Raw genomic sequence first — 23340 nt, 5'->3', positions numbered from 1 at the left:
CCTTTTCAGATGGTAAGTGGAACTGGCAAGCTCTGAGGGATGGAGCTGCTTCCATAAAGGCCCAGAAGCTCCTGGCCTTGTTACTCAGTGACCATATTTCATCAGCTCTGTCAACAGAAGGGACTCTTTAATTCAAAAGAAATCATTTCATTTTGGTGACAACAAATAATAGTCTTTAATGCATATATAAAATCTTCCCATGGTCTCCTCCTGCCAGGATCATTCTTTCTCTGCTACTGCTGTGTTTCCATTGGCCTTGGGCTGTCATCCCACCAGGAATGGGGTTGTTATGGCTTTAAGCGCTGAGGATTTTTGCCCCTTCATTAAAGTAGAGCAAAAGAAAAAAGGACAAGAAAAGTACATGTCGTCCAGACAGTAGTTTTCCCTTTCTCTGAGCCTTGAACAGTGTGCTAGACAAATGTTTAGCCATGCTTTTTAATTTCCAACAGTCCTGAAGGTTACTTTTCTTCAGGACTTACAAATGGGTCCTCTGACACTTACTGAAGTCCCATCTGGCCTCCTCCCTTGGAAGCCTCCTTTGCCACTGGCATCCTCCACTGAAGGGCCCTCCCCTGCATATCCCACCCACTGTCACTGTCAGCTGCCCAGGATGGAGTGCCACTGAGAGGTGGCCCCACAGGGACTCCCCAGCCTGGGTGTAACAGCTTCCCTTTGTTGGATGTTTCTGCTGACTCTACAGTCTTCCCCACCAAACCCTTCACCCCGAGGGGCCTTGAAAGCAAGAGGGTCTCCAGGGGAACTTCCAGCACTGTCTCCTTTAGAGACCTGGAGAGACTCTGTCCCTCATTTCTAACATGGTCTCCTTTGGAAAAGGTAGATGAAATTTCAAATAATCAGCTTTCCAATGAATTTGGAAAGCAGACTGTGTTTGATTTGGGGACTGTGTGTACTTACATTGAGGAAGTGGGGTTGCATATATAAACTAAAGTCTGACTGCTGAGTGAGCAATTAACTTTTTTTTCATAATTTGATTCTCTAAAGACAGGAAGCTGCAGGCAGCTGCTTTTTCACCATTCAAGAAGCACTTTGCTCCTTTACAGCAAAAGAGCTGAACTATGAAATGAACTTTGCTGTCTGGACTGGGGCTAGGTATTTTGGTAGCCATTCAAAAGCCTTTTTCCATGGAGTGTCCGTCAAATTGCAAGTTTGTAAAGTACTGCTTAGAAATACTTGCTCTTATTCTTTGAAGATTAGGGCAGGATAAGGAGGGAGCAGGAATCCAGAGTTACACTAATTTTTTTTTTTGCAGCTGGAGAAACTGAAGCAATGAAGAGAAGAACATTATGCAAGGTCACAGAGGGGAGCCTGAAATTTTGAGAAAATGATCTTCATTTACTCTGTCATTTCCAGGCAGCTGGTTGAAAGCTAATCTTATTTTTAGATAAGCTTAGTTGTCTGGGATATTATTGGCCACTCCATCGTTGGGAAAGGTGGTGTGTTTTAGGAATAAGGTTAGTTATCAGACTTCTATCAAGGACAAAATTTAAGGAAAAAATAGACTATTTTCCTTATAAAGCTGTATTAACAAGTTCACTTTTTATTGTTTCATACAAGCAAAAAAAATTAATGTAACGCAAATTGAGGAATAGATTTAAGTTATGAAACATAATAAACCCCCCCCCCAACTTAAGAACTAGAACATTAACAATGCCATAGAAACTTCTGGTATGTTCTTCCCCAGTCTCCTCCATAACCCCCCTGCCTTCCATACAGAGGTAGCCATGCTCCTGGATTTTATGTTTGTCTATTCTGTGGCTTTATTTGAATAGTAGTTTTAAATAAGCATGTATCATTATACAATGTAATATGAATTTTCCTTTTTTTAGAGCTTCCTTGAAATGGTACCATATTGTATGTATTTTTTTGCATCGAAGTTTTTCATTCCAATGTTGTGTTTCTAAGATTTACATTGTTGCACAAAAGCTGCAGTTTACTCATTTTCACTGCTGTATAATATTTATCGTGCCACTACATCAAAACTTAGCAGGCTTGCCCGGTGGCGCAGTGGTTGAGAGTCCGCCTGCCGATGCAGGGAACGCAGGTTCGCGCCCCGGTCTGGGAGAATCCCACATGCTGCAGAGCGGCTGGGCCCGTGAGCCATGGCCGCTGAGCCTGCGCATCCGGAGCCTGTGCACCGCAACGGGAGAGGCCACAACAGTGAGAGGCCCGCGTACCGCAAAAAACAACAACAACAACAAAAAAAAACAATTTAGCAAGTTGGTCTTGACAGTGGAGTTGTGGGTTTGGGAGTAAAGGATCAATCATCAGGACTGGGCTGATGTGCTTGTCCAACAATCTCTCCAGGTCAGAGGCTTTCAAACAACTTTTTTTCACTCTTACCAGAAACAAATACCTCATATTGCATCTCAGTGCGCATACACATATAAATAATTAAAAAAAGAGTTTAATGAAATAATACTATTTTCATCATGTGTGATGTACTCTAATATTTCTATTCTAATCCATTCTATTTCTTTTCTCTTTTTTTTGTGGTACGCGGGCCTCTCACTGTTGTGGCCTCTCCCGTTGTGGAGCAAAGGCTCCGGACGCGCAGGCTCAGCGGCCATGGCTCACGGGCCCAGCCGCTCCGCGGCATGTGGGATCTTCCCGGACCGGAGCACGAGCCCGTGTCCCCTGCATCGGAAGGCGAACTCTCAACCACTGCGCCACCAGGGAAGCCCTCTATTTCATTTTTACTACTTAATACTTAACCAGCCTTCAGTGAGGCCCACCAAATTGATTTTGTTTCCCTCTGTGTTGCAGATCACAATTTGAAGCACATTGCTCTAAGTCTTGCAGCGAAGAATGAATTAGTAGGTCCAAAAGTATAGCATGCTTATTTTTAATATTATGAATTTTATTGGGGTCAGGAAAAGCAATATAGCAAAATCCATCTAACATTCATGCACAGCGTTCATTATTATGATCACTATAAGATTTTGTCCCCCAAAGCAATAAAGCCCCCCTAATGAGATTTTAAAATGTCCCACAGGCTTAAACATTTCTAGAAGAGTCTTTTTATCAAAACTAAATTTTGAAAATGTTCAGGACGACATTGAATCTTTCATGAAGTAAATTTTCATATCCCTTTAGAAAATTTAATTTTGTGATCAGAAAAAGCAAAATACTCTTTCCTTTCCTTCGCCATAGGAGATAAGATGTGGCTTTCCAGATTAGGAGTCAGAAAGCTAAGCGCCCACAGACCTTGTGCTTGATTGTGTCTCCTGTGAGTTTCTAATTCTAAGCAGCTGGTGAGAGATACCGATATCTTAAGGTCTATACCCACTCCTCTTACTACATAGACACTAGGAAAAATGCTATATTTTAGCCTCCTGAGGGGACACTGGACAAGAATCTCTTCCATCTATCCCCAAATGCAAAGCAGCCCCAAGAGTTCCTTTTTATACTTTATCAGAGTTGATGAGGAATTTATCATTTTTACCCCAAATTACAGACATCTTCAAACCTCAAGGGACACAATTTCCTTCCTGTTACAAGAGAATTCTGGTAAGCTGGGTAGATCTGCATGCCAGGTATCCTCAACCCAATGAGGACAGAGTTAAAAGAATGAATTCTGTTGCCACTTTCCCCTTTGTACCTCATACACCCAGGGTGAGGAACGGGTTAAAGAGTTAGGGGTCCTCAACGAGGTGTCCGAGATTTTAGAATATCCTATTTGTCTATAGACCCTCTCTCTCTTGCTTAGGAATGGAATTATTCTATATCAGAAGAATTACGAGTGTCCTCTCCAAGTAAAGCAGAAAATATTTTTAGGAAGAGTTAAAAACATATTTTTATAATGATGATAACATTGGGTTATTCTTGGATCATAAATTAGTTTCTTCCTTCTTAACCTTCCTTTCTCTTTCTTCAGAGACTAGTGAAAAAGTTAGAAATATTTCCATTTCTAAATCTTTAAGCAGAGTTTTAATTTTTCATGATCTTTCTTCCTTTCTGTAAGATTTTATTAAGGAGTTTTGATTAGCTTTCAAATAGTGCCTATCCCTTTTCCCCCTTTATTTTTGTTTGTAAATCACTGGTTGTTTTACAATTTTTATTTAAGAAACAATGTTTATATAAGGGACAATTTACATTTTAGAAGGAGTCTTCAGTGGTTAAGAGTGAGTGTTCTGGAGCCAGATTTCTCAGGTTCAAAGCCTGGCTCTTCCACTTACTAGTTGTAGGACCTTGGCAAGTCACTTAAACACTTGTGCCTCAGTTTCTCCATCTGTAATATGGAAATGATATCTTCTGCATGGGACTTTTGTAGGCTTAAGCAAGTTAATACATAAAGTGTGTAGACCAGCACCAGATATATAGCAAAGGTTCAATACATATTATTCTTGTAACTATTGTCCTTACTACATTATAATATAGTTATTATATTATGTGGTAACCCATGATTTCTCTCTTATGCCTAAGAATTTAAGACTGATTTTTCGTTTCCAAATTTGTTAAAACCAACACATTTTTTCTCTTTGAGGAACTATATAACTAACATAACTTTCTGAGGAAAGTTTAGCTTTGCTTAGTTATCAAGTGAGAGAAAGTCTATAAAGTACTTTGTAAGTCATAAGGTACTATACAAACGTCAGTTATTGTAATACCTACTATTAAGAAAATGTCTATTTTCTGCATGCCATTATTTAAGAAGTCTTATCTTTCCTTTTGGAAATAAATTTGAGGTGATTTTCCCATAAAGAATAATCTTTATGGTGCCTCAAAGATCTTAGACTAAGATTTGTTGATGGCATTTTTCATTATTGGGATAAGGATTTAGATTGTATCAGATTTAAACATATTTGCAATTTCAGCTTCTCCTTCGACAAAGATACGAACAGATTGCTGTCCCTTGTCTGTCAAAAAGAAAAGCAAAGCATTCTTGGTTGCAGTAATTTCAAAAATAAATGTTAAATAAGATAGGTTCGCAGAAACTTCAACTCTCAGAGCATTTCATGCATACTTCATTTAGCTAACTGTGAAACTGTAATTAATTGTGTATCTTAAGAAATTTCCTAGGAAGGAGACATCCAATCTGCAGACTAATACTCAACTGCTGAAATTTCTTAGGCCATCAACACACAGTATTCTCTCCTTCTTCAATTTCCTTTTGTACACATAATGCAAGTCTCCCCTAAATGAGACCTTATCATGATGTATATTATCCTTTCACCAGGTTGTCAGCCCTACACAACCTGGCATTTCGTTATCAGCATATAGTGTTATCATATGTAAAATTATTTCCTGAGTGTATTTGCCTCCTCAGCTAAATTTTAAGCCCTTGAAATCAAGGATCATATTTTATGCTATTCATAATCTTTTTTTATAATGGCCAGCAAAGCCCTAAACATATAATGATTGCTCAGGAAGTGCTGATTGATTGACTAATTGAAATTCACGAGCCCACTCTAGAATCCAATGAGACAAAGCCCGTATTTTCCCCACATGAAACAAGGCCTCAAAACAGAATCTTTTTTCACTTTTCCTCAGCCTCTTCTACAGGCTCCTCTGATGCTTCTGTGACTTGCAGATACAGCAGCTCAAAAGAGAAAGAGCTTCTCTTGGGGTTTCAAGTGTCCGGGTTTCAAGTACTAAATGTAAGCTGGATACTTGACCTCACTGAGCCTCAGTTTTCTCATCAATAAAATGGGAAAAGTAATGTCTGGACCCTCCAGATCCACTTTATTCTGAGGATTGGAGAAAATATTTTACGTAAAGTGCCTAGCACAGCACCTTGCTGGGGCACGATAAAAGTAGGCCGTTAAACACCTACTTAAGTGGAGGTACTGACTTGAACTTTAGAGCTGGTGTTCGCAAAGACTCCGTATGTCCAAAACCAAGCTCATGATTTTCACCAACTCCCAAACCTGAACATTCTCCTTCAGAGAATGGCACCACCACCCACCCACTTACGCAAACCGAAATCTAGGCTTCACACCTCTCATACTCTCTTCCACACCTCCCATTTCCAAACCAGCACAAACTCGTTGCCTCCGGAGTCTTCCCACACCTCCCCACATGCAGCAACCCCCAGATCAGTAAAAGCTCCCATCACCTCTCTCTGGGACCACGACGATACCTCCAAAGGAGCTCCCAATCGCTCATAGGACACAAGTGACCTTCCTTTACGAACGCAAATCTGATTACATCTTTCCTTTGCTGCCCATCACTTTCAGAAAGGCAAATACCCAAGTCCTTCCCTTGGCTGATAAGATCTGGTATGACCTGGCCCATTCTCTGCAGGATATTTTCCATTTGCCTCTCCAGATCCCCTTTATTCTCCTCTACCCCACTCTGTGCCCTGGGAGCTGACTTGTTATAGGCTGCATCACAGGGCTTCCTCATCATCTGACCTACAGTTCATTCCACTAAAGAAAGGTCGGAGATGATGAGACGGCCAGAGATTGCACTACAGTATTTACTCCCCTGAATCTCTCCCTGCTGTGTAGCCTCACACTGGCTGCATCTCCTTACAGCCACAGCTACTGTGAGGTATATCTTTCCTAGAGCTATTTTCTCTGATAAATACTCCTGCCTTCCACTTCAATCCCAGGCATAGGGACAGCTTTCCATTCTTGGGTACCATACAGCCCTGTTGACTTCCCTTAACCATTCAGACCTCATTACAAAGAGTCCCTTTATTAAACGGTCCTCGATGGCCCTATTTGAGTGTGCCGTGTTTACGCTGACTGAATCATTCTTCACTCCTTAAGCCCTGGCCCTTCAGATTCCGAATATTCCATGCTACCTTCCACCTCTGCCTAGGTGAACCTTTCTCTTTCCCTAGTTAACGCCAACTCATTCCGCAAATCTCAGCTCAAATATCAACTTTGTAGTGGAAGCTTTTCTTGTCTCCCAAAGTAGGTCAAGTAACTCTACAATAAGCTTTCCTACTTCTATGTAATTTTCCACAGCACTTATAATAAGATAACAAATACATCATTTAATTAAAGTACGTCTCTGCCGTGAATGTAGGAATCACATCTGATTTGCTCATCACTATACCCTATAGTTCCCAACACAGTGGCTGACGCATGTGGTTCTCAGAACATAAACGATAAAAGAATGAATGCATTCAGTATGCTAACTGCTAACGAGAAATATGCCAATCTTCAGGTGTGTAAAAGTGGAGCACATTTACCTGTTTCTTTTGTAGCTCCATGTCCATGTGCTAATCATACTTTGGACAAAGAGATTATTTATATTATTTCTCCCAATCACAGTTTCCAAAGCCAAGCATTTCAAAATTACATTATTTAGGGATTTCCTGGCTGCCTATTTGCCTCCAATGACTGTCCCTTTCTTTTTCTTCCCATATTCTGCTCTTTGTATTTTTCTCAATAAATAGTTTTCTGCTTTCCATTCTCTCTTATTTGTATCTTGGAATGCCCCACCCCCTCATATCCATGGAACTAACTCCTTCACCTCCTTCAATCAAGGCTTTGCTCAAACGTGTCCTTAGTGGCGCCTACCCTAACCACGCTGTTTAAAATTTCAGAAGCAACCTTCTCTCCGAGTCTCCCATACCCTGCTCAATATTTTGATAATTTTTATTGTCATCTGGCATCACTGATATTTTTATAATGCCTACTTATTGTCTGTCTCCTCTAGTAAAATCTATGCATCTCAAGTGCCTACAACAGCACCTGGAACATAGTAGGCCTTCAAAAATATTTGTTGCATGATTTAAATCAGTGTCCTTTTCTCAATGTTTGACTGCCTGCACCTCTTCATTCACATCTACTCTTTTCTCACAAACCAAAAGGCAATTCTAGATTTAATGATTCTCGCTTGCCCTTTCCTCTACCTAGGCAAAAACCTTACCTATGCGAAAAATTTATAAGAAATCTCATGTGATTTAAAGGAAATGCCCTTACCATACATACTTCTTAAATTATTATTTAAGCCATGTGAACACAAGAATCATGCTTTTTTGCATTAAATGTCCTACACTTAATAAATATTTTGTTATGAGGACAATAAAAATGAAAGCAAGTGTTAATGAAAGTCCATATAGGGGTAAGTAAAATGCCTAATTTCTATTTGCTAAGCAACCTTCTCCATTTTATCTGCAAGTCACTTTAGAAATATTGCATAAAAAGCAAAATTGTCACATAATCTAGCAAAAGAAACCTCTCGTGAATTTGTGCTTTTGCCATTCTGTGTTATATTCATCATCGATATTCAAAACAATTAGTCAAACCTCTAAAAGATCCCAAAATGCCTTCTGAATCATTAAGCATTAAATTTTCAATAACATTTTAGGCCTCATCTTATTTACTGAATATTGGTTATCCATGTCCTGTATACATGGTTACCCTCTAGTAACCAGAATATTCCAACCAATCAATCTGACAGGAAGTAGCTATTAAATGACTAGCATGTGCTTATTCTCACATTGTTTTATCAATCAGAACACCGTGCCTCTGAGCATGCTAAATGCTGAAAATTTACTGTATTACTAACAACTGCAAATATCCAATAGTCTGAAATTACTTTCACCCAGATGCCGTTGAACGGCTGAAGAAAAGGAGAGGTGAAGCTGGGTTAACAGTCGTGTCAGTTCTCCTGCCTTCCTTATGCTGCCTCTTCTCTGAGGCATTACCTCCTTTCTCCTCATGATTAATCGTGTTGAAGCGCTAATCGTTTTTTCTCCTTTAAGGGAAACATGGTAGAACATTTTATCTGAAATATTTTACATGTCTTTTTTTCTCCCTTATACCTTACATGTTAATAAAAGAGCAATTAGGAAGTACAGAGAGGGAAACGAAGAAAAATTAATTCCCAGTTCTCCCACATAGTTCATCACTAAAGGTAGCTACTGTTAATTTGGTGACATGTTTCTTTTCGTGGTTTTTACACACACACACACACACACACACACACACAGCACTGTGATCTGAAACATGCCAACAGCGGTGAGCTAGAAAAAGAACAGTCCAACCCTATAAAAATGACATCTATAAAAAACATACCTAAAAAAAAAAAAGAAAGAAAGAATGAAAACCTAGTCTCTAGGGTAAAGGTTAACCACTGGACTGTCATTTAGAGTTGATGATTTGCTTTCCCCAAAGCTTAGAACTTTCAGGGAATTAGTTTATGATCCCAGGCAGCTTTCTCAGCAGTGGGGAGGATGCCCAGTTAGCCCTAATTATGACATTTTGTTTCACAGTCCCACTTAAACAGCTAACGTCTTTCTAATGGGTCTGGACTCTGGCAGCCACAGCTTGAACTGACTGAGCTGTTCTTTCCCTAAATGGCCTTTTGTGTGTGGATAATGACCCCACTCTCTTGAATAGGGTTTTTGGTTTTTTTCTTTTCTTTTTTTTTCCTACTTGCTGTAGCTAAATGCATCATTGGAAAAAACAAAGCAGAGAGAAATTGCAGTAAAATGGTACCTGATGGCCCCCTGGGGTGGGGGGTAGGCTCGACTCTCAGACTTTCACACTTTCCTTCCTTTAAAGTTTTCTACAGAATAACGTTTTACCTCAGAGCAGGGATGCCAGGGTGTAGATTTGGGCCATGTTCTGGGCTGGGATTTGAGAAGACAAGCGGTCACTGAGTTAAGGGGTGCCTGGGTCTTCTCAGTACAAATACTGCTCTGCTTCTTAAGCCAGCTTCTTGAGTGAGAGCCTGCCTCAGGCAGGCTCAATAAATAGTTTTCTTAACATTTCTCAGAAATGTAAGTTGCTTCTTGGTCAACCTCAGGCCTCCAAGGGACATTGTCATTCTTGTCCTTGTGCTACAATTCTGATGTGCTACCTGAATGTACCGTGTCCAGGGCACAGGAGAGAGCCTTGTGAAACAGATGAATGAAAGCTTTTGGAAACCTACTTTATGTACCAAAGATTTAGAGTTATATTAACAAATTTCCGTACAATAGAAGGGGTAATGGTATCAACGTTTATAAAACTGTAAGGCAAATTTTGATCTACCAATGTTACAGTTTAAATTAATTAAGGGGATATCTTGATTTCTTTGTAGTCCCAATATATTTTCCTTACCTCAGTGTAAGAAAATCACAATAAGGCATTTTAAGGTCTAAAGACTGTGTGTTAGTGGAGCCTTCCTACCTATACTAATTCACTATCCTCTTCACTCCTTTTGTTTATTCTCCTCCTGTATGTAAAAAGCACTCAGCAAATAACTAGACATTGTGTAAATACTAGTCTGTGTGATCTAATCACTCACCCTTCTCTCCTGTACTGAATTCCCCCCACTGCACTTTATTTACTTGGTCCTTAACTGATTCCTACCAATCTATTTCTACCACCTCATCCCTTGCGTATTTTAAGAGTTCCATTTAATAAAGTAATAACCCATAATGGGTTAATAAAGAGCACTTAAGGCTGCTAGGGTACAGCCCTTTGAAGATCTGTAAGGAGCTTCCCTAAGGTGATTTATTCACTCCTACTTCTGGGTGCCTTGGGCACCTCATCTTAAAGGGGAGTAATAATAACACATATCTTCTTTACTCAAACACGCGAAGATATAGGTGTGGCAGGTTTATGCGTGTTTAATACTTTTAAAGTTCGGACTCTGCATAAGGAAGAGGGCAGGAAATAGGACTGAAACTCACACAGAAGGAAGCTGAGGAGATTGTTTCCTACCGAAGACTATCTTTGTGAGGAGAGACAAATATTAGTAATGACAGTATATATTAACTGAACTTGATCATTTTCGATTCATCACCAGAAATTCTGAATAGGTTTCAAGCATGTTACACTTTTGTAAAATACTATTAGTTTTAAAAATCCAGTGGTGTTTGGAGAAAGTTCAGGCAATCAAACTCATTCTCTATGAGGGTGTATTTCAGCGATTTATGGATATTTCTACCCTTCCTGGAAAATTTTTGAGGCAAGGGCAGCTTTGCCCAATAGCTTTGGGCTGCAGGTGCTGAAGAGGAGCGTGGAACTAAGGAGGAAAGCAGATTGGTTTATAAACCTTGACTTTACACATGGACTGAGTGCCTGTTGACTCTATCAAATCTACCCTTTAGATGTGACTTAATCTTTAAAACCCATGTGAGAATCTGAAAGGTGACTAAAGTTTCTAGGACTAAGAAGGCTGATAGGTCTTAGAGTAACACCCCTCCTACGTCCCCTTTGTTAGTCTAGTGTTATCATAAGGCAAACCATTTGCTAGTGACCTGGATCAGCACAGACAGCCTTGGGACACTTTCTGAGCAGACGCTAACCAGTGAAGGCTAAAATAAAAAAAGGTCATGGACTAGGGGCAGAACAATTACAATTCAATCATTACTGATGAAATGGTGGCATTCTATGTCACTTTACACTCCATGTGGAATTCATTCATTCATGTATTCACAGATCTTTGTTGAGTATCTCTTACTTGCCAGACATGGTACTAAGATCCAGCGATTCAGAAGATAAATAAAACAGGATTATCACTGCCCTTAGGAGGTCACATTCTACTGGAAGAGAGTGAATATAAATAACAAAATAATAGCTCTCATTTACTCATGCCAAGTGAGTTCCTGTTATTGTTCTAAATGATTTGCATGCACTCGCTCACTTAATCTCACAATTCTATGGGGTATGTGTTATTATTATCCTTCTCCACAGATGATTGAACTGATGCCCAGAGATGTTTGTACTGGTACAAGGTCACACAGTAGTAGGTGATAGAGTCAGGACTCAAACCCAGAACCCACGCTCTTCTCCACTGCCTCTGATACCATATTCTGAAAGGAAGGTATAGAAAGGGGATCAGGAATCCCTGGGAAGGGATTAGCACTGTTGTTAAGCCTTTGTTTTCATCCTACCTCCCATATATAACTACTGTTGAGAGTTTGGTGAATTTCCTTTCATCTCAACCAGTCTATGCACCTGGTTTTGCTGCTTTAAAAAAAAAAATAGCTGTAATCATATTGTGTGTACAATTTTTAACATGTAATTCTGCAGTCTGTCTGTATGCCTTGAATGTTATTAAGCAATGACAGAGGAAGTCCTTGAGAATCATTGTTTAAGGGCTTTCATGGTCCAAGATACCATTTTTTACACTACCTTTAAAAAACTTAATTCACTGGGAAAGTATTCACTTACTTATATGAGGTGTATATTATAAAAATAAGCAATTTATCTGTATAAATCATCATGAAGGCTCACCTACATATTGAAATAACTAGAAGTCTTGGGTATGAAAATGATATTTAAACACATTTACATCCTCTTGCTATTTAACCTAGGCAAGTTAAACTGGTGCATCAGAATTGTAAATGCATTTATAATTTTAGAAGGCTCCACAAATATTCATCAAGAACTCAGTAAAAATAATGTTTCTTTTACAGCAGTGCTAAAAATTGGCCATGGGGGAAGGGGATTTTAAAAAATCATAATTAGAGCCAGTCTTTCCATAAAGTGTATGTCTGTTTAAATTTTAATGGTGGTATAAACAAGAGTACCTTGCACTCCATGGATTTTACATCTCATCTATTAAGAAGGCACATGAAACTCTTATTAGAAAAATAAGGAAGTGGGTAGGGGAAGGGGAAGAAAATGTGCTTCAGACTTTTAAAATGTAGCTACTGACTTTCCTATCAGAAGCCAAGTCTTACATCTGAAACCCCAACTGATCTGAGCAAGTTTTTGCTTGCCAACTAATGAGTTTAAAAACGAAGCCCTCCTGTTGTTGCTTGATTTTCTTTCTGCTTCAGTTGTTCTTTCGAATAAAATGCTGAAGTGCTAAGGAAGCTATTTTCAGAACTGCATTGGTAGCTGACTCACAGCTGTATGTTGAGATCACATGTAGGTGGACTTCATTAGTGTTACCTAAAGCCACTGTAACATTCTAATATTATTTAAAGGCAGAAAAATCAGTGCTTAAGGAAGGGAATTTCTTAGCCTGGGTAGACAAAAGCAGAGTAAAATTGCTTGGTCATGAAGTCATAAAACAAAGTCGAGTCTTTTCCTTATGATTGCCACATTCACTAAAACTTTGATCTAATATTGATTTGATAGCAAATTCTTCAATATAAGACAAATTTGCCTAAATCTGATCCAAGATAGGCTTTTAAAAAGCAATAATATTAGACCCAAGCACTTCCCTTAGATTATCTCATTTGATCCTCGTAACAACCATACGAGATATCTACCATAATTTCCTTCATTTTTGAGATAAGAGGGTTGAGGCACAGAAATTTTTAAGTAACTAGCCCACGTTTACAGTTAAGGAGTGGCAGGGCTGGAATGTGAACATAGATAAGGTTTCCCAATGCCTTATTTTTTGTCACTTCCTCCTTCAAAATCTCCAATGGAAGCTAATAGCCTTTCAATCTAAATGATAAGAGATGATATATTTCTTTGGAGATATCTTGGGAGAATAGGGAATGAACGAAGGCATAGGGAAGTGAAGGCACATTTTTTTTTTAACTCAGGTTTCATGAAAGTTGCTAAAAGATTAAAACTTAAAAGTTCTCATCACAAGGAAAAAACATTTTTTTGTAGTTCTGTGTGGTGATGGATGTTAACTAGACTTATTGTGGTGATCATTTCGCAACGTATATAAATATCGTATCATTAAGTTGTATACCTTAAACTAATATAATGTTATATGTCCATTATATCTCAATAAAAAGAAAAAGAGCTTTCAGTTTCAATTCACCCAATGGGCTAGTGATTCTATTTTCCATTCTCCAACCTTCTCTCTCCTGCTCTCATGTCCTCTGGCTTCTAGTTGGGTTCAGCCAATGGGAGGCCCTGGCAGGAGAATGGAGTGTTGAAGGTGAGAGAGGTCGGGGTATTTCTTCCTCACATCCTCCCCACTTCAGTACTTGTCTCTGGTAATTACAGCATCTTTTCCACCAAATGGCTGCTCATTTGGTGAGCCCTGTCCTTTCAGCCTCAGCGCTGCTGTCAGCCTCCTGTTGCCAGTCTCATCCCTTATTCCTCTCCTTAACCATGCCTCCTGAAGTCACCCCTTCATTAAAGTGGAGCTTGAATTATCTGGGGAAAACTCTGTTTCCTGCTGAGACCTGATAAACTTTGTCTTTCTAGTCTTATTCTCCTCTCCTCTCTATATATTTATTCATTCATTCATTAAGCAAAGATTCACTAGCCAGGTCCTCTTCCAAGGCTGGTAGTGAAGAACATCAGGTGAATAATATGGATAAAGTTCTTGCTTTCTTGGAGCTTAAACCATCTCATGCTTTCATGTCCCCATGCTTTTGTTCATTCCCTACTCCTCACTCATCTCTCGACAACCGTAATTCTTTAAGCCCCAGTTCCAAATATTTCTTCTTCAAAATTGTAACATTTAGACTTCTTTTGAGTACTGTGATGGGCTAGGTTCTGTGCAAACAGCAAAGATTCTAAAAAGAATTCTGAAAGTATTCATTGGTCACCTCCGCATTCCAGATCCTCTTCTCAAGAATCCATAACTCTAAAAAATCCACGGGAGCAGATGGAAGTTTCCTGAGTGGACAGCTGCTGACTATTTGCCCCTTTGACATGATTGACTTTCCCAGATGATAAAGAGATGTTTGTGTCACAGGATAATTTATAGGATTATAAAAGTATTTTTCCCTAACCATTTTCCAACAGTTAGCAAGGCTTTGGGGCTCCTTTGCCTCAGGATAAGGGTGTGTTGTGGAAAGCAGAAATTTTCCTCAGACAACCTGCCTTCATGAATTTTGTTTCTAGTGGCCTGAATTCTTGGGGAAATCATGGTGGTGGTGAAGGGAGGGGTGAAGGTGATTGGAGGCAAGAGAAGAAACTGGTAAAGACTCAAGAGGGGGCAGAGGCCGCTACAGGGCATTCCAGAGAGGTGGCTGTGGCTCTATGTGTCCTCAACAAGTCTGACTTCTAGTCTCTCAGCCAGGATAAAGGCCCAGGAAGGCTAGACCAGGGTGTTCCTGAACTCCCTGAATCTCATGCCCAGATTGGTACCACAGTGCACACACCCCGCCTGCAAGGGACACAGATAGCAAGATGCAAGACCACCTTACTCTCCTCTGAAGTTTGGTTTTCAAATAAGGTAATTACACACTTCAATTGCTGATGTAGCTTAATTTCCTAGCAGCTAGACATACTGTCTACTATTGTTTTTTTTTCCAGGATCGCTCATGATGTTTAGTTGACATCAACTCAAATCTGTATCTAAATTTGCATGTGAATCATTAAATTGTATTTACAAAACCCTAAGCTGCTGATAAGAGAAGTAAAATTGTAGCTCTCTGGGTAAGTAGGAGGATTTCTTCCAAAAGGGCCTTCTGTTTTCCTTGTCTACTTGTAGTTATAGTAGAAGAGAAGGAGAAAGAGAGAGGGAGAGGGAGAGAGAGAGAGAGAGAATTGACCAAGTTCAAGAGATGTTTTATCAAATCATTGTCATTTAGGGTAGGAGTTGGCAAACTATGTCCTACAGGCCAAATCCAGCCACCACCTGCTTTTGTATGGCCCATGAGCTAAGGATAATTTTTACATTTTTAAATGGTTAAAAAAATCAAAGGAAGAAAAATATTTGGTGACACATGTAAGTTATATGAAATTCAAATGTCAGTGTCCATAATAGAGCTTTATTGGAACATAGCTACCCTTACTTGTTTATGCGGCTGCTTTTGTGTGACAATGCAGTTGAGAAGTTGTAACAAAGACCCCCAAAAACCTAAAATATTTACAACCTGGCCCTTTATAAAATTTTGCTGATCCTTGATATAGACTGAATGTGGTAATTCTTGTTCCTAGGCTTTAAACCTGAGTGTCCAAGAGAGGATCTGGTTACTTAATACCCAGATTTGTTTCTATTTATATAAGGAGTAGACAAAGGTTATTACTCACCCAGGGGTAAGGTCAGCATCAGAATAAATGAAATCCAAAAAGGGGGCCATCTCTATGAGTTAAACAGAAATCAATACATTTTGAATGAGCTTAGCCTGAGGAATTGCTCCCAGAGACATTATAATAATAGCTTCCACTGACAACTCTTACTATATGCCACATACTTCATTAGCAACTCAATTTATTCCTCAAAACAACCCTGAAGGGACTTCCCTGGTGGTCCAGTGGCTAAGACTCCTGTGCTCCCAGTGCAGGGCGCCGGGGTTCAATCCCTGGTCAGGGAACTAGATCCCACATGCCACAACTAAAGATCCCGCTTGCTGCAACTAAGACCTGGTGCAGCCAAATAAATAAATAATATTTTTTTAAAAACAGACCCTGAAATGTAGGCATTTTAAAGATGTTATGAAGGTAGGGCAATGAGTTGAAATATAAAATCAAAAGATGTGTTCAATCCACATAAGACTCTAGAGGTTGGAAAGCCATGAGAAAGTGCTTCTAAAGTACAAGGCCAAAGGTTGAGATTTCTGCCCACCTGACATGAGGTCTGGTCTTGGGGCAGCTAAGAAGATCAGCTTTACAGAGTTGTCATAGGGAATCAGTAGCCTAACTCACGGAAAAACTAACAGTGTCTGACAAGTAGTGGCTGCCCAACAAATGTTGGTTTAGTTTCTTCCCCTTTTTTTCTAATTAAATTTCATGTTTACAAAATGTATGTGGGTTATACATAAAGAAAGACTGTAAGATTACAGCAGGAATGAATATAAGTGGTTATTGGTAGGGGCTAGGCAGGGTACAGGGCAGACAGGGACAGGAGTGGGAGCATTGCTTCTCTACATATTATTTTCATATTGTTTTGATATTCAACCATGTAAATATATTTGCTATCAAAAATTAAATGAAAACTATGTAATGAGGTTTAATTTGGGACCTATACATTTTAGGGCCTCCCTACCTGACAAGCCTACTCAGTTTTATGATAGGGGTTCACTTCTGTATATAGATTTCATTCCATCTTATTATTTTTGTTTTATTTATTTACTTTGGAATTAATTTATTCCTTGATTTGAAAACGTAAGTATCCCAATTTCTTTGTTATACAAATAACTCCTGTGCATAATAGTGATTCTTAGCCAGTAGTTTATTTATTTATTTATTTATTTATTTATTTATTTATTTATATTTTGCGGTACGCGGGCCTCTCACTGTTGTGGCCTCTCCCATTGCGGAGCACAGACTCCGGACGCACAGGCTCAGCGGCCATGGCTCACGGGCCCAGCTGCTCCGCGGCATGTGGGATCTTCCCGGACCGGGGCACAAACCCGTGTCCCCTGCATCGGCAGGCGGACTCTCAACCGCTGCGCCACCGGAGAAGCCCCAGTAGTTTATTTTTATAACCAAAACATAGTTTCTGAGAGCTTGTTACATCTGGTTTTCAGGTTCTTTTTATCTACTATTTCAATCCAGTAGCATTACTTGAAGCATTGCTTCGACTGCGTGTATTCTGTAGTGGGTAAAATACTGACTATTTACCAATGCTATGTCAAATTAAATAATAACATACTCAGAAGTTAAAAGAAGTGTTTCTAAACTTACTAAAACATGTCAGAGACTTGTGATTATAGAGAGATTCAAGTCCTAGCTCTGTAAGTACACAGCCCTTTGGGGCCTAGACTCCACCTTCCTCTCTGCAGCCCAGAGCCTGAGGCCCCCTGATTGGTCCTTCCAACATCCCTAAACCACTCAGCTTCCTCATGCTGTTTCTCACCTAAATGCCTTCCACTTGGTAGATGCTAAATCAATGTCTGATAAATTGATGAATGAATGGCCAATAAACTCTCTGATACTGATTTAATTTTCCAGAATGCTCTTCGTATTAGAGAGGAATGAGATAGGCCAAATTACTTACCATACCTACAAGCCATTCCTCTTCACAATTGTGTGTAGCTTCCTAAATGCTTAAATTGGCTTTTATGAACAAATCTCTTCTGAGTTTAGATTACTATGGATAAAACCATCTATAGGTAAATTGGTGGTGACAAGTTTCAAGGTCCACTGAGCCTATGGCTTGGAATGGACACTTCAGAAGGAAGCATTTGAGAAGCACAAATAACTTACCTCCCGTCACATGACTCTTCAAGAGGCCCTGGGCCCACACCGTGTCCCCAGCCCATCCTGAAGAGCCACAGCCTCTCCAGAACTCTGCTTTCGCTCTCTTTCTGAAGACCTCATAGATCATACTCTATCAATTAGGATAATATTCAAGGCTCTTTATCACTTGGTCCCAGTTTACTTTTTAATGTGCCATTTCCCCCCATAAAGCGCTCTGCTCTGGGTCGGTCAGTTTCAGAAGACACATGCTCTGTTCACTTCTACCCTCAAGTCTTCAACCATATTCTTCCCATTAAAAAAATTCTCCTAGGTTTGTTAGTGTTTAAAGTGGTTTGTTTTGTTTATGCCAATTAAGATTCTATAGGTCATAAAGCCTAAATAAAACCCATGTCTTTCCCATAATCTTCCCTGGCACTTGCTATTTATACCGTAACATCTAATACTTGTCTATAGGTGCCCTCGTTACTTCCCAGTTGCAAATAGGAATTTATTTATACCTCTTGTTCTTCTGAGACATAGTCTGGGCCTTCTGCTCCTTTATTATTTCTCACAACACCAACCACAGAGCTAGCTGGACTGAGGAAGCGTTCTAAGGATACCAATTAAACTGAATCTCCATAAAGTATTTCCTAATTGGGAGGAATACAATGAATATATAATACCTGCCATGATAGGTGTTTATTCTTTGTTATCTAAGGTAATCCTCACAAAATGCTGCCGAGTATGTATTATTAGCCCCATCTTTCAGAGATGAAGACACAGATGTTCACAGACATTTAGCAATTCACCCAACATCACTCATTTCGTATGTGGCAGAACTGGAATTTGAAAACACATCTGCTTGATATCAAAGCTTTTTTTCTCACTCTTTCCACTTAATCTTTTCCTAGTAGCAGACGTGGTAGCAATCTTTAAGACCGAAGGGTATAAAATGTTAGTATGCATTCTTAGTAGGTAATTTGATGGAAAAAATTAGTTTTGCCTATAAAATGGCATTCTTATCTTTCTTTTAAAATTAAAATTGCATAAGGGACAGCTTGTCTTTATCAAATAAAATACAGAAACAAGGGGGAGATCATTAGGGAAATAAAGTCAATAGTTAGAGAAATAAAGCCTTGCCCATCTTAGGTAACTAACACAAATGTCCTGAGTTCAGACAAACTTCAGGCTGCCTGATTTCTTGGAGAGGCAGCAAGAATATTGGGGTACATTTTCTACTGCCTGCAAAAGGGTCTTTCACAGACAGAATTTTTTTTTTCTTTCTCTCTTCTTTAACTTTAGAAGACAAACTAAGACAGTAGTAAAAGTTTAATTTCTAATATTTTCCAAAATAAAATCTAGGCCCAATATGCCAGGAAGGCAAAATGGCAACAACAAAAAAATCTTGTAAAATTCTTTCTTGAAACCCAGATCCTCTGTCTACCTATAAACCTCAGCCACATTACCCATTCTCTGCCCCTGGGCCCTCCACCGACCCTGGAAACGGAGTTTGTGTTTGTTTTCTCTGCTGGACTTTTTCTTCCTCTTGTGGTTCAGACCCCAGTGCCCTGTGGCGGGTGTGCTGGGTGTAGGCAGACAGTATCTCCAGAAGCTGCCTGAGCCAGGCAGGGTGGCATATGGCAGACAGAAGGAAGGATTCAGCCTGACTCACATCTGGGCAACTCCCCCTGAGAAAGTTTGAAGCCCCAGTTGTGAAATGACTGCAGAAAAGTATATTTAATGGACATCATTGTTTCTAGTTGTTCCCACCACCTTTCCTTCCAGTGAGATCTGGAAACTCACGTGATAAGTCATACCCCTGTAAGTCCTCCAGCTGACAGATATCATCCTGAGGCTGGATAATAAGAGGAAGGGAAAGGATGAGGGGGAGGGAAGGGGCTTTTTGGAGGAGGTTGAAGCTTTCTTTGCGAGGAAAACCCATTTCCTTTTATTCTAACCTCGGGCTTGTTTTAATGTTAAGCTATTAATTTGAAATAGCCAATCAGTTGCCACGGGCATACACATATTATCAAGACTGCAAAATACCTGTCCTTTTCTCATCAACCCCAAAGTGATCACGATCTATATGCATAATGTGCACTTAGCCTGAAAAGACCAGGCACTTTCTGTAGGATGATTTATAGAGATTATTCAGTAGGATTTTCTAATCCATACTAATGGCTTAGAGTGGCAGGGAGAATTAGTGTTTTCACAATTGAATATGAGAGTGAACACACACTTTATAAAAAAAACAAAACCAAAAAACCCACAAGCTCTAGGAAGAGCTTTCACAAAGCTTCCTTTACCCAATTATTTGGACAAGTGTCATTTTGTTTTGAATGTTTATCATTCTCAATGCAGTACTTATGGAAATGTCCTAGGAGCCCCCAAAGAAAAGTAAGGTTTACATAGCATGAGATTTCACTGCTGCTCTGATACCAAATATTTACTGGGAAGCAGGATGGGTTTCTTCATTTAAATGAGAATTATTTAGTTTGGCTTAATGAAGCAAGAATTAACTGTTAGCTCTATCACTTAACCCACTGCCGTGATGTATCTATCTTTATTAAGGAAACTTAGTACAGGCTGGCAGGTCACAGCCACACTATACATTTGAGGGAATTGGTAAGAAAGAAGACCATTGTTTCTAATTGAAATGACAGCAGGAATTTTAGCAGAAGGCAAGTCTGCATTGAAATGTTACCGCCATGCCAATTAGAGTTTGTGTCCTGTCTTCTACCCAAATGGTCAATCAGATCTTCACTGACCTTGCAAAGCAATGTTTTGACCACCCCTTAAATACCGCTCTGGGGACTCCATTTCCGTAATGGGGTGCTCTCTCAAAGGAAAGCACAATTAAAGCATCATTAAGTGTCAAACTCAGCATAGCAACTTCCCTTAGAGTCCTGCCATTCAAATCAACTGCAGTGTTGACCCAATTGAGATTATGAAGTATCTTGGGAACATCATAATCCTAGGGGACATGGTTGCAAAAAGATCAGTTTACACCTACTTGAATTTGACTAATCTTTTACAAAAAGGCTTTCTCACACTAAGGTGTATTCAATATCATAATTAAGATATACTCAATATTCAAATGAGTAGATTTCTGAGGCAAAACATGTTTATTATTAGGGTCATTATAGTATTAGAGATAGGGGGGTTACAAGAAAAAAGAATGTAGGAACCAAGAGAAGTAACTGAAAATTAGTTTTTCAAGTAGAAATTCTATTCGATATGCCACTTTATGATAGTGTATTTTATTTTAGTGGCTGCCTCTCAAAGATCTCAATATACTTTACCAAAAATATCCTTTTTTATTATTTTGTCTCAGGTTCTGAATTTTGTAGCTTCAAAAATATGCCTTTTCCCAGTAATAAAAGAGAATTCCTTAATTTTTTATACCAGATCCCTGAAACGTCATTTTGGTAGAATAATTTTTTGTCCCTTTCTATGGATCTTTGTTGCTGTTTCCTAACCTAATATTTCAAGAGAGAAAGAAATCCTATACTGCCTAGAATGGTCTGAAACATGAACATCTTCAGGCCACAATCTCCTTAGGAAATTTGTTTTCAATTTAGTACCAGAAACATGGAAAAAGAAGCCAAAGAATACAGAATTAACTCATTGTGTTGCATGTCACTAATGCCAGAATTAGGGTTGCCAGAATCAATTGGACCTCAGATCCAACAGGTGCCCAGTAACTTTTTGCATATTTATAGATTGAGCAATTATTTGGTGAAGATATGTCTGCAGAACACATAGATACCTTGGGAAGACGTATCGATAATTCAATTCCCCTCAACCAATTCTGAACAAATCCCTGTATGTATAAAGGGAACTGAGCATGTTCCTGAGAGATGCCCTGTAGTTCTTCTGGTCTAAGGTTTCTCTCTTCTTGTTCTAACGGAGATAAGCCCATTTTAATGTGCCTGTTACCTTTCAAAATGGATGTCACAGTACATTTCCCCCACAGGAGATGGCTTCGGTGGGTAAGTGATGCAGAGATATCTAGATTGTCACATGCTCTAGAAACCTGTTGGGTTTTACAAATGCTCTAAATTTAGAGTTGCTAGTTTTAGGGTGTGTGAGTGTGTGGGAGACTGTCAATCAAAAATGGAGCTTAACATTTACCGTGACTTTTGATATTGAAATAGGATTCATTTTTATCCTCTTCTGTAAGCTCAGAAATGAAGTGGAACAAGTTAATTAAAACACTGGTGGCTTAATACTTTTCAGCCACTGATAGTTTCCAATCAACACCTCTCGGGAACATTCTTTGTTATTGTGAAGCTTATCCGGAGCTGATAGAAAGATTCTTTAACAAACACAATAGTTTCTTCGAAGCTCTTTCTGCCCTCTCTTTTAAGATCTGAAGACAACAATTTTGTGGACTACTTGTTAATGCTTGAACCCCTCTATGAGGCCATGGAAATTGTGGGTGAATATCACATTTTATAAGCACATACTTAGAAAACAGCTTTATCGGCAGGCATCAACTTATCTTTACCTACTCATAGACTTAGAACAGTCTGTCCACCAGCAATCGGCTAAATCCTGAGGAATAAATAACAACAAAATCCTTCATAGGATTTTTAAGGTTTTTAAGGTTATTTTTGGTTTTTAGGTTTTTAAGGTTATTTTTGGCCCTTGGTGTCCTAGATATAGAAATATGCAGGAAGAGATTTATTTGTATGTTGAACTCTTTGCTCTGTGTGGAATTATTTGAAGAATTTTCTTTTTTTTTAACTAAAATATTTTACTATACAAGGAGTGAGAATGCAATCATGGAAAGTTCCTCTTTCAGAAGTTGCTCACTGGTGGTCCATAGGCCACATCCAGCCTGCAGACATGCTTTTTGTGGTCTATGTGTTTTTTTAATTAAGTGACTTCGGAGCCCTTTTATGTGAACCGGAGGTTTCATATAAAAATGGATTCCGGGATTAAAAAATAATCTGTCAATAGTGGGTCTGCACTACCTCGAGGTAGGAGCGAAGTAACAACTGCCATTTAGATGGGGCTCAGCCCCTCCAGGAGATGGGGGTGGACCCCCTTACATCAAGCATAAATCCTTTAACTAGCCCCTCCAAATGGGACATGGGCCTTCCAGTCACCCCCTTGAGATGAGCATGGGCCCTCTAGTTTGCCACAGTGCTCCACAAATTACAAATCAAATCCTACTGTGGGGTTACCAAAGACCTTTACACAAAGACTTTTGTGATCACTGCTCTTGACAAAGAAGTTTTTGATATCATAATCTTAATTAGCAGTAACAAGAGAGAAACTATGACAAATGCTCTTTTGAGTTCCTTAAGTGACTTTCTTTCTAAAAAGGTGAACCATCATTCATTAAGTGCCTATCATGTGCCAGGCACTGTTCTTACCCTATCTCATGTGACCATTACAACAGCTCCATCAACTAGTTATTTTACAG

General features: G+C 39.3%; 1 protein-coding gene across 7 annotated transcripts in view; it reads left to right on the top strand.

The window, feature by feature from the left end:
* RASGEF1B (RasGEF domain family member 1B) overlaps positions 1-23340 on the top strand; it is a 590923-nt gene that overhangs the window by 503860 nt on the left and 63723 nt on the right. Inside the window, exon 2 of one of the 7 annotated variants that reach the window (XM_060299553.2) lies at positions 1271-1472. The exons of the other annotated variants lie outside the window; for them this stretch is intronic. The gene's annotated coding sequence lies outside the window, so the exon portion shown is untranslated. The remainder of the gene's footprint in view (positions 1-1270; positions 1473-23340) is intronic. 7 annotated transcript variants of the gene reach the window in all.

This window comes from Globicephala melas, chromosome 5 (genome assembly GCF_963455315.2).
Source record: "Globicephala melas chromosome 5, mGloMel1.2, whole genome shotgun sequence".
Lineage (NCBI taxonomy): Eukaryota > Metazoa > Chordata > Mammalia > Artiodactyla > Delphinidae > Globicephala > Globicephala melas.
This window is presented reverse-complemented; position numbering and strand designations above follow the sequence as displayed.